Consider the following 10,778-nt stretch of genomic DNA (forward strand, 5'->3'; position numbering starts at 1 on the left):
CCCGAAAGCCATCACTCTGCTAAACAAATAATTCCCTCAACACTGTTCAACTATTTACAAAGTGTACTTTTACTGTTAATCTTCTCATCACTCCTTATCATCCATCCCCTCCCACTTGTGATTGTAGGACTGTAACTTTGTTGCTTGTATCTGTATGATTTATATTGACTGTTTCCTAGTATGATTTGATTGTTGATTAAACCCTATGACTATCATTAAGTGTTGTATGTTATGATTTTTGATTCTTAATGAATGTACCTTTTCTTTATGTATACTGAGAGTATTTACACCAAGACAAATTCTTGTGCGTCCAATCACACTTGGCCAATATTCTATTCTATTCTATTCTATTCTATTCTATTCTATTTCTATTCTATTCTATTCTATTCTATGCTACTCTACTCTACTCTACTCTACTCTACTCTATTCATATAAAAATGGGTGGGGTTTTAATTGCATGATCACGACAGATAGCTTGAGGTTATATTTTTTAATATTAGTGGCTTCTCTTCCCCTTTCCAACCATCAATCAATTTATGATTGATACACGGAGAATAGTATGTTCAAGTAATGCAAAACTTGAAATATTGTTTCAATGTTTCTACTTTCACAGAGGAGATTCTTGCAATGTTTCAGATGCAATTCCCACATAAAACAAATTATATTTAATAATTGAAAAAGAATGCTTAGTTCCTCTTAGTCAAAATGTACTCACGTATTAGGATAGACTGGCAACCTGAAATACTGGGGAAAGTAACTGTTTTTCTTGCTATCTATTTAGACCAGGGGTGGGTAAACATTTTGGCTCGGGGGGCACCGCCGGTCGCCCTCCTCAAGCAGCTGTCGCCCACCGGGCTTCCCTCTGCCGCGCTCGGCTCGGGGCCAGGCGCGAGCGCCCGCGAGTTAAAGAAGCCGAAAGTTGCTGGGAAGTTGCTCAGGTGCTGGGAGCAGGCTTTTAAAGTGCCGCCCAAGCAAAGTTTAAGCAGCCCGCCCGCCCGCCGGGCGGAACCCTTCCCGCTCCTCGGCGGGAAGACGCTCCAGCCTGCAAACTTTGCCTTTGCAAAGTTTAAGCCTGGAGCCCGGAAAAAAAGGGGATCAGCGGGGACTCACCTTCGAGAGGTCGCACTCGAAGGTGATTTCGAACTCCCAGCCGAGGCCTTTGCAAATTTCTTTTCTTTCCTACCCCTAGATCGCTCCGCACTGTTTTGCAGCTTTGGGGGCCACGCGGCACAGGGCAATACGCCACACCCAGCGATTTTTTTCAGGGGCGGGCCGGATTGGACAGACCAATGGCAATGATTTTTTTTCAGGGGCGGGCCGCATTGGACAGACCAACGGGCCGGATGTGGCCCCCGGCCGTAGTTTGCCCACCCCTGATTTAGACCAAAAATGAAATATTTATTATTGGTTCAAATAAACTCTTCTTGAATTGATAGTTTTATTCTATGACCACATGATGGCAGTATATTCCATAAATTGTTTTGTTAAGGGCTAAAATGTAATCAACCTTAAATGTTCTTCTGAGTTACCAAATTTTTGGAGTTCGGTTTACAATATGAATTAACTATTTAAATATGTACAAAAGTACAAAAATAGATAATTTAAATGATAAATGCTAAATTATTATCTACTTTCTTTCACTTTCTTTTTACAAACATCCTGACCAAATAAGAGATTCATCAAGGTACATCTGCAACATAGATTTATATTTCAAGAACCCTAGACTAGGGAACAAGCATATTGCTCACTTCTCCTCCTGTCTCTTCCCATTTCCCATCTCATTTAATTTAACAATTCTGATGATGTTTTTTTTTAATCTTACAAATAACATCATGCAGAAATATAACATGTTATTCCATACAGATTTTAGCTTTCAATATGCTTAAATATTTTTAAAATATTTTTTTCTTAACTGTTTCACTTTAATAGAAGCAACTTTTGGTTTCTTGGTTTTTTTAATTAATGATATATATTCTTTTAGATTCCCTAAGGGATAGGTGTTTATGGTGCCTAAAGGACGTGTGTGATTTGGGATGGTTCTTTATCAGATAGTATGGAGGGAGGGGGAGGGAGGGAGAGAGGGAGAGGGAGAGGGAGAGGGAGAGGGAGAGGGAGAGGGAGAGGGAGGGGAGAGGGAGAGAGAGAGAGAGAGAGAGAGAGAGAGAGAGAGAGAGAGAGCATCTACATTCCTTTCAAGTTTCATCAAAGTCTGTTAATGTTTACACACCTTCATGCAAATTCTTAGGCATGGAGGACTTTGAAACTATCAGTACAGATCTCATAACAAAGAGATTCAATTAACTATGTAGAGAAGCTCCTTCACAACCTTCTCCTTCTCCTCTTAAGAAAGTTGAAATATATCAAATATTTGTAGCACTTTTTCTCTTACAGCCACATCTCGACACATACCAGTCTGAAAGCAACTCTAGATTCCATGACATCAAGCAGTATCAAAAAAAAATTAAATTGATTGTAGCTTATTCATTTTATGAATCTCTTCTCGTGGACCACTCCAATGAGAGCAGGCTGTGAAAATCATAGTGTGGATCCATTTTCTCATTGCAGACCTTTGTCAATTTTTTGCTTACTTTCATCATTCTGGCTACTGCGTTTCAGATCCTGGTATAGAAACCCTTGCTTAGCAGGTTTGCAAATTTTCTTTAAACAAAAAGATTAGTAACATTAATTATTGTGTTTTCTCTATTTCCATTTAATATTTACCCCTAGAGCAAAGCAACCAAAGGCCCAGGCTGCTATGATTCTTTCTTTCTTTCTTTCTTTCTTTCTTTCTTTCTTTCTTTCTTTCTTTCTTTCTTTCTTTCTTTCTTTCTTTCTTTCTTTCTTTCTTTTTATTTCTTTCCTTCTTGTTCATTCATTCATTCATTTTGTATTGTAAGAATTGTAGAACTTGAAACAGGGAAGTAATTTGGGCTATTTGGTCTCAGTATTTTTAGCAGAAATAAAGACAATGTTAGGTCACCTGCAGACAGTTTATGAGAACTTGGGAGTAAAAATGATGATGACATGTAAATGCCCTCCCTCAATTGCTCTTGTTCTTCTTGTCTTTCTGGCTGTTGAACAGGCTACTCTGACACTAAAATTACTATCAAAAGAGGAATCTTTATTATATAGCACTTAAGGAATGAGGTCTCTGTTATTTATGGTCTAAGCTGTAATGAATGTCTATGAATATTTTAGTGGTATCACAATTACTCAGAGAATGTGCTGCAAAGAAAGAGTTGTAATCCAGGTGCCAAAACTAAAAAATATTTTGCTGGGATTAGTATCTCACTGAGGGGACAATGGAGTTATTTCCCCACACACACACACATACACACACACTTTTTCCCTTTCTTCTTTTTTGCAAGCTTAAAAATAGGAAGGTAAGTGGAAAAGAGCAGTGAAGGTAAGAAGGCAGAGAATTTAAGAAGCAAGAATATCAGAGGCAGAATACCTGAAAATCATAGCAAACTGATGGTCAACAAAATGTATTCTGAATCATTGTGTTTTGTTGTCTTTTTAAAAATATACAGTGCACATTAATATGAAAAACCAATGACACTAGAGATTATAAAAATGGTAAACTAATTCAGTTTGACATATTAAGATTTGAACTTGATTCACAGCAAGGTTTCAGTAGTCTTATAATTCTTTCCATAAAATTATTAATTCAGTTGACAGATGGATGGATGGATGGAGAGAGAGATGATAGAGATATAGATAAGATTCTCTTTCTAAGTATCACCTTTAATTAATACTGTATTTTGAATTGAATTGTGCATAATTCTATTTTAATTTACACAAGGGCCATGGGACCCTTTCATTTTCCATCACATACTGACATCTTGTGGCCAGTTATTGCTATATAAGCATAATTACCCTGATAAAATTACTCATCAGATTATAATAGGAGAAGAGCAAAATCTTTATCTCTCCAGATACCATGGAACAATGCCTTCTGTCTTTCTTCATCACTGATTTTGCTGTCTTTGCAAATAAATAGTTTAGCAGAACAACTCTGGAGTGCTCCAAGTTCCATGGCTTTCTTTTAGGATATTCTTAATTATAGGATTCAAAACACAAAGATAGGCAAAGCTGGCATTTATCTGTTTATTTATTGAATTTGTATGCCACTATCTTATGGTTCCTTTAAAACTGCTACCAAATCTTTCTACATGCAGTGAATATTCCTCCCAAAAAATATCTGTATTTATGTATTTGGAGATCTGTAAGTGAAGACTGGGAAGTTTATAAAATGTAATGTTCTGCAAAGAAAGACTTGGAAATATTTCTTATAGACAGCTGGATATGAAATAGTTTCTGAAGCAAAAACAAAAACAGCCTGAAGGGTATTGTGCCTGTTCTTCTGACTCACACAAGTACGTACACAGAGTTTCATTTTCCTGGGATAGCAAAATACTTCTGAAGAAAATTTTGGCAGTTCTTGGATGGCGCTCCCATGCTGATACTTCATAAATGTGATCCAACCCTGCCTGGAAGGGAACATTTCAGTTAGTGCACTGATTCAGCTTCCAGTAGCATTCTGTTCTCAGGTTCCCAACACAGCCTTTCAGCCACTCATTCATTGCCTTTCTCATACAGTCTATTTTGCCCAGAACTGGTGCCAGGATGTCATATTTTAATAAGCAAGTAAAGTCCAATAATGGGGTTGACCAATAAATGTTTATTAATATCATTAAAAAACAACCTCGAGAGATTTATCTGAATATTTCACCTTTAACGTGAATCCTAAATGAGAAATTCATTTTTCTCTGCAGCCTAAAGATACTTCGTCCTAAAGATTCTATGCAGCACTTTTTATATTTGGTAGCTGAATCTATAAGTATATGGATAAGCTCCATTTTAGCCCAAAGTTAAATGGATATCTTGCATCCAATCAGAAATGGGTTACATGAATGTTTCAGCTAAAAGGAAACCAATCCAGCCACAGGACCTTAAGAGCTCAGTTTTACCCACATAGCTTCCTTTCAGTAAAAGGGAAATTGCAAACTGTAATTTGAGGTACACCACAAGTGGGAAATCAATGAGGTGCCTATGTGCTCTTTCTGCCTGGCCTTTTACCAACATAAGTTCTTCACTGCTTCCTGATTACAGGAACAGATAACATTGTCCTTTTCCCATTCCTGATGGATTATGTGCCATCAAGTGAGCGTCAGTTCTTAGCAATCCCAGAGATAGATCTCCACCTCCTAGCCCATTGCAAATGTATCCTGCACCCTTGTTTTCCAACTTCAATTCAATGCTATCCAAAAAAAAATCCAAGCTGTGCTAAGCACTTCAGAAAGTCATAGTCCCAAAGGTGCTTTTTCAACAGGCAACTGGACCTTCTGGTTTTTCTTTGAAGACTTTTTCCTTCTCATCCAAGAAGCTTCTTCAGTTCTGAGAGAAGTAGCTGAAGAAGCTTCTTGGATGAGAAGTGAAAGGTCTTCAAAGAAAAACCAGAAAGTCCAATTGCTTCTTGAAAAAGCACCTTTGGGACAACCATGACCTGAACAAATGAGAATCTCCATAGGCAGAAAGTCATAGCAATTCCAGTTCTGATTAGCTGCGATGCCTGCACACACCCTTCCTTTGTTCTAGTAACCGCACATGACATTGTGCAACCTATTCATCCTGGTCTGCCAGGCTGCTATGTTCTCTACTGGTCGGCAATTGCTTTTTTTTTTTAATGTAATTTTGTAATTCATCCAACAATGGCTCATTAAATCAGTGAACTATCTTCTCCCTAGAAACTCATGGTCTATTCAACCTATCAACTATCTCCCTTTCTATTCCTCTCCAGGCTTCTTTTCCATTCTGCCCACAATACTGCAGAGCTTGTCTTCCTCCATCCTACTTTTTAACAACAATAGTAACATAGTAAATGTTCCTGCTTTCTTTGCATGAAGCCAAGTTATCTATTCTTCCTTGCTATAAAATTTCCATAGACCTACTACACACACACACACACAAATCATAGGAATGTTCCTCTGCTCCTACCTGTTCCTTTATTGACCTGATTACTGTATCATCAGAGCAATAATGGTACCACATGGAGAGAGAAAAATGTGTTGATGTTGAAGAAGATAATGTGGGAAGGAGGTTGAGATGTATGCATGTGTGCAAACATCTGAAAAGCAAAGGAAAGTAGGCTAGTGAAGATAGAACAGTCCCTAAAAGGAAAAGGCAGGCAATGCAAATCAGTCCGTACAGGATCCAGCAAGCAAGGCTTGTCTTCCTTGCCCAGAATCAAGGGATGACCAGTCAGGTCCTGTATTGACCCACCCCACAGCAATCCAGAATGGTATTTCTTCAGTTGGTGTAAGAAACAGCAGGGAGCAGTCAGGAGATAAACAGCTTAAGTTCCAGGGCAGAACTGCCCAAAGACAGTAGCATGGAATCACACAACTGCAAATACGTGGTATGCAGACACCAATTTCTATCAGCACAGGAAAATGTCAGTTTTCTTTTTAGAGCAAGCATCTTTTTCTAATCACGTTTGCTTACTGGGGTATTTTAAAAAAACCTGAAGCTCATAATTGAATACCGTATTTGCCGGCGTATAAGACAACTTTTTTGCCCTGAAAAACATGCCTCCAAGTGGGGGTCGTCTTATACGCCGGGTCGCCTTATACGCCGGCAAATAGTAATTGGGAAGCACTGCGGCTGCCCGCGGCTGAGGCACTTTTGAGCACCGTGGAAACGAATCCGTGAAGCCGAAAGGAGCAGCCAGCCTTCAGGCCGATGTAGGCGGGCCTCCTTCTCCCAGCTCCCAAAGAAACGAGGCGCTCAGCGGCCTCCGCCGCACCGCCCGGCTCCGCTTGCACCGCCCGGCCTCCGCCGCACCGCCCGCCTCCGCCGCACCGCCCGGCCTCCGCTCGCACCGCCCGGCCTCCGCTCGCACCGCCTGGCCTCCGCCGCACCGCCCGGCCTCCGCCCGGCCTCCACTCGCACTACCCGGCCTCCGCCGCACCGCCCGCCTCCGCCTGCACCGCCCGGCCTCCGCTTAGGTATCCGGCTGGGGCTGTCAGTTGTTACCGCTGGCGCGGCTCACGCGCTCCAGTCCCGCGTGCCTCGGGAAGGGAAAGGCAAAACCAGGAGCCGCCGCTGCCGCGCAAAGCGCCACCGCGGCTCTTCCTTTTGCCTTCCCTTCCCGAGGCAACACAGGACTGGAGCCGCACGGAGTCGCGCCAGTGGTAACAACTCCTGACAGCTCCAGCCGGATACCCGAGCGGAGCCCAGGCGGTGCGAGCGAAGGCCACTGAGCGCCTGCTTCCTTGGGAGCTGGGAGAAGGAGGCCCGCCACATCGGCCTGAAGGCTGGCTACTCCTTTCGGCTTCACGGGATTCGCTTTCCACGGTGCACAAAAGTGCCTCAAAAAAAAAAGTGCAAAAGTGGAAGGTGTGCGGAAGAGGGGTAGTCTTATACGGCGAGTATATAACAAACTCTATATTTTGAGTGGAAATGTTGGGGGTCGTCTTAGACGCCCAGTCGCCTTATACGCCGGCAAATACAGTATGTCTGTGTTGTCCTGTTATATATTTCCTACATTTTGCATCTTACTTTTCCATATATATTATACTGAAGACTGTCCAAAAGCCATAACAAAATTATTATAAATAATAAATAATATTATTAACTTATTTAAATAACACTTGAGGCCATATCATAATACAAAACATGAATAAAAACCATCTGCAACGTAACTAAAAACAAAAATTCAAATCACCATCCTTATAGAGTACTCTGATATACAAATGTGGCTCTCAATTAATCTGTTTCATTTAAAGAAGAGACCATTTTATATTAATATTTGGGTTCACACATAAAATATGTTGCTCTAGACTCCAGGTCTCAGTGAGGCATCCATTTTAAATAGGTTTTAAGATAATGATAACTTTGGGATGCAATTCAAGATTCTGGTTCTCACTTGTAAAACCTTCTGAACTTAGCTATCTGAGGAATCACCTATAGCCAGTTGTCTCTGCCTACCCAGGACAGTTTAATACTATAAATTATTTGCATATATACATATTATCACCTAATTTGTTTCTTCCATCCTCAATTGCAATAGTTTTTGCTGCAAGACTGAATATTAGCAAGTCTGATCTGGGTCCACTGAGTCTGTATTCAAGGGCTCAACAGATGCTCCAGGTGTTAATGAACTCAAGCTGTCCCTCTCATTTACTAAATACTGAGAGTGCCAATTTCCTTCCTTCCTTCCTTTCTTAAAAAACATAGTTTGTGTCTCAGTTGAACTAAAATTCTTCCATCTGTCGAATTTTCCAGGTGTCACCATTTGCCTTTATCAGCTAATCAATTCTTAGCCTTTTGGCTAAGATTAAATGTACCTAACATTAAATAAGAATTAAATAAGAATTGAAAATGTTCTGTGTCATAAAACAAGACCAATAAAATATGGAGACAGTAATCCTGAGAAACAATTAATACTTTAAGAATCAGAGGATTATTTCATGAGTAATTTGAAACATGAAGTACATAGTACAACAATATTTCAGTAAGATAATACTTACATCAACAACCCATTGCAATGAGGCCCAGAAATAGTAGCTAGGTCCAGCAAGGAATAGCTACCATCAGTGGCCAAGATTTGGGATCCAGTTCTCGCTTTTATATTCTTCTTCAGACAGCCCTCCCAGTGAAATAGAATTTTACCAGAGTCTTACCCTGTTCCCTCATACTGACCGTCAGTTAGCACATGTACATATGAAATCTCTTACCGTCTGCTACTTTCAGTTCCCTATTTCTCAGTGTCCTGAATATTCTAAAATAGTTCTAAAATCAATTATCTTGCAGATACATGTTTTGCAAAGTGGCAGATTGCAAATATTTCACTATGCTTGCAAAATCTGCTTAGCCAATGTTTTAATATATTGTTAATATGAGGCCTTTAATTAGGAAAAGGCCTAAACCAACTTAAGAGCCAAATTCATTGGTGGGAGTCAATTTTTTTTAGTACTGGTTCTGTGGGTGTGGCTTGGTGGGCGTGGCAGGGGACGGATACTGTAAAATCTCCAGTCAGAAGTGGTATTTGCCGGTTCTCCAAACTACTCAAAATTTCCGCTACACGTTCTCCAGAACTGGTCAGAATCTGCTGAATTCCACCTCTGGCCTAATTGTCTTTTCCTCTCATCTGGAAGTATTTGCAAGAAGGTAAGAATGGAAGCAGCAGCAAAATACTTAAGAAAAGCAGGTAGAAATCCCATGGATTAAAACCATTTTTGCTGCCTGTTAAAAAATGAGGGAGCAGAAGACTCATTGGAGGTGGGGAAATTCAACTGGAAAAAAATGAACCTTGAACTGAGCCCAGAGCCATAGCTGGGAATCAGCCACGCTGGCAAAATGTTTTGCAATCTAAAACTTTATAGATGTACTGAGATAACACTTAGAATTCCCAGCCAGGGTAACATATGAGAATTTGAGGAATTGTAGTCCCAACATGTCTGAAAGGTGCCAGGTTAGGAAAAACTTGTTTAGTAGATCAAATCACTTGGCTATAGAAGCAAAAAAACAAAACAAAAAGGCTTTTTGAAACAACTGTGAAGACTGACTGCAAAGAAACTCTTCCACACAGTATGTTAATGTAATAACATCAGTTACTATTTAGCCTACAATCTGAGTTATTTTATAGTTATTGAGAATAAATATTTCTTGATTATCAAAACCCAGCAAAGATCCTGAAGAAAATCCTGAAAATATGAATCTATTGCAACAGGGTTTGTAGGGATTGTAACAACATTTGGAACAGGCCTCCATCTAGATTTAGATCATCCGATGCTTGCAAGCAGGACTATTTTAATTGTTATTCCTCCACAAACTGAAATAAAAAGTTACTTAAATCTATGCATTCAAAACAGACTTGGAGCCAGGAATACACTGGTTGAGTGCAAAATTCTGAGTTGGTAAAAAGGAGAAAGATTAATGACATGGCTAAACAAGCTTTAGCAAAGATATCCATGCTAATTGAGCAGATGCATATTAATCAAATGGGCTCCTCCCTTTTACATTTGATAAAGTTACTTTAATCTCTCTCTTTCATTTCTATTTTTCTTGCTGAGGTCTGCAAAAAGTAAAAAATCCCTACCTGATTTGATATGTTGTCCATGCATTTCTGTCTTTAAGTTTGTATAAGAACCTTTGAAAATAGTAACATTTTGGAGTTGTTATTTTTAAGAAATCTTGAGAAAGTATCCTTCATGTGGCAGTGACTAGGATTTAGTGCTTTTTGGAGTTTGTTTCAACTTGTCAGCAAATGAGTCATGTTGAAATATTATTTTGCAATCGTCAGAATGTTAGTAGTGCAGTCACTTGGACAGATAAAACATGTTTGAACAACCTCATGAATCTTTTTTCTAATAGCAGGGTTGAATCACACTAAACATGAAGAATCATGTACCATATCTGCATTTTCAAACATGTTTTGTGGGAAGTATGTGCAGCTCTGCAATAATGTCAAAACTTCTGCAAGAGGAGGGTGTTCTTTTCTGTAGTTTTGGCTACCTAAACTAGTAGGACCAGTTTCTCTGCCAGAGACCAACTTTGGCAAAAGAAAAACTAGAATGTTTATCTTTCTTAGAGACCATAATGCATTGTCTAGAATCTATAGCCCTCCTATGCTTACAACCCAAAGTACATAGATACCTCAATAAAAAAGACCATCTAGAGAAAACACACAAAATCAGAAGTGTCAAACTCATTTCATCACAGTGGTGTCACATGACATATCATGACTTTTTTTTCTTCGCTAAACTGGGCAT

General features: G+C 39.6%; 1 long non-coding RNA gene across 1 annotated transcript; it reads right to left on the reverse strand.

Annotated features, from left to right (window-relative positions):
- Positions 1–3,269: 3,269 nt before the first annotated feature.
- LOC148131458 (uncharacterized) lies at positions 3,270–10,260 on the reverse strand. The gene is made up of 3 exons (XR_015748886.1): positions 10,106–10,260; positions 6,001–6,130; positions 3,270–4,493 (listed from the first exon to the last, which is right to left on the reverse strand). It is a non-coding gene; the product is annotated as an uncharacterized LOC148131458 (long non-coding RNA).
- Positions 10,261–10,778: the final 518 nt, after the last annotated feature.

The sequence above is a fragment of the Notechis scutatus genome, chromosome 3 (genome assembly GCF_049901735.1).
Source record: "Notechis scutatus isolate UNSWTSFEM ecotype Mainland chromosome 3, rNotScu1.2, whole genome shotgun sequence".
NCBI lineage: Eukaryota > Metazoa > Chordata > Lepidosauria > Squamata > Elapidae > Notechis > Notechis scutatus.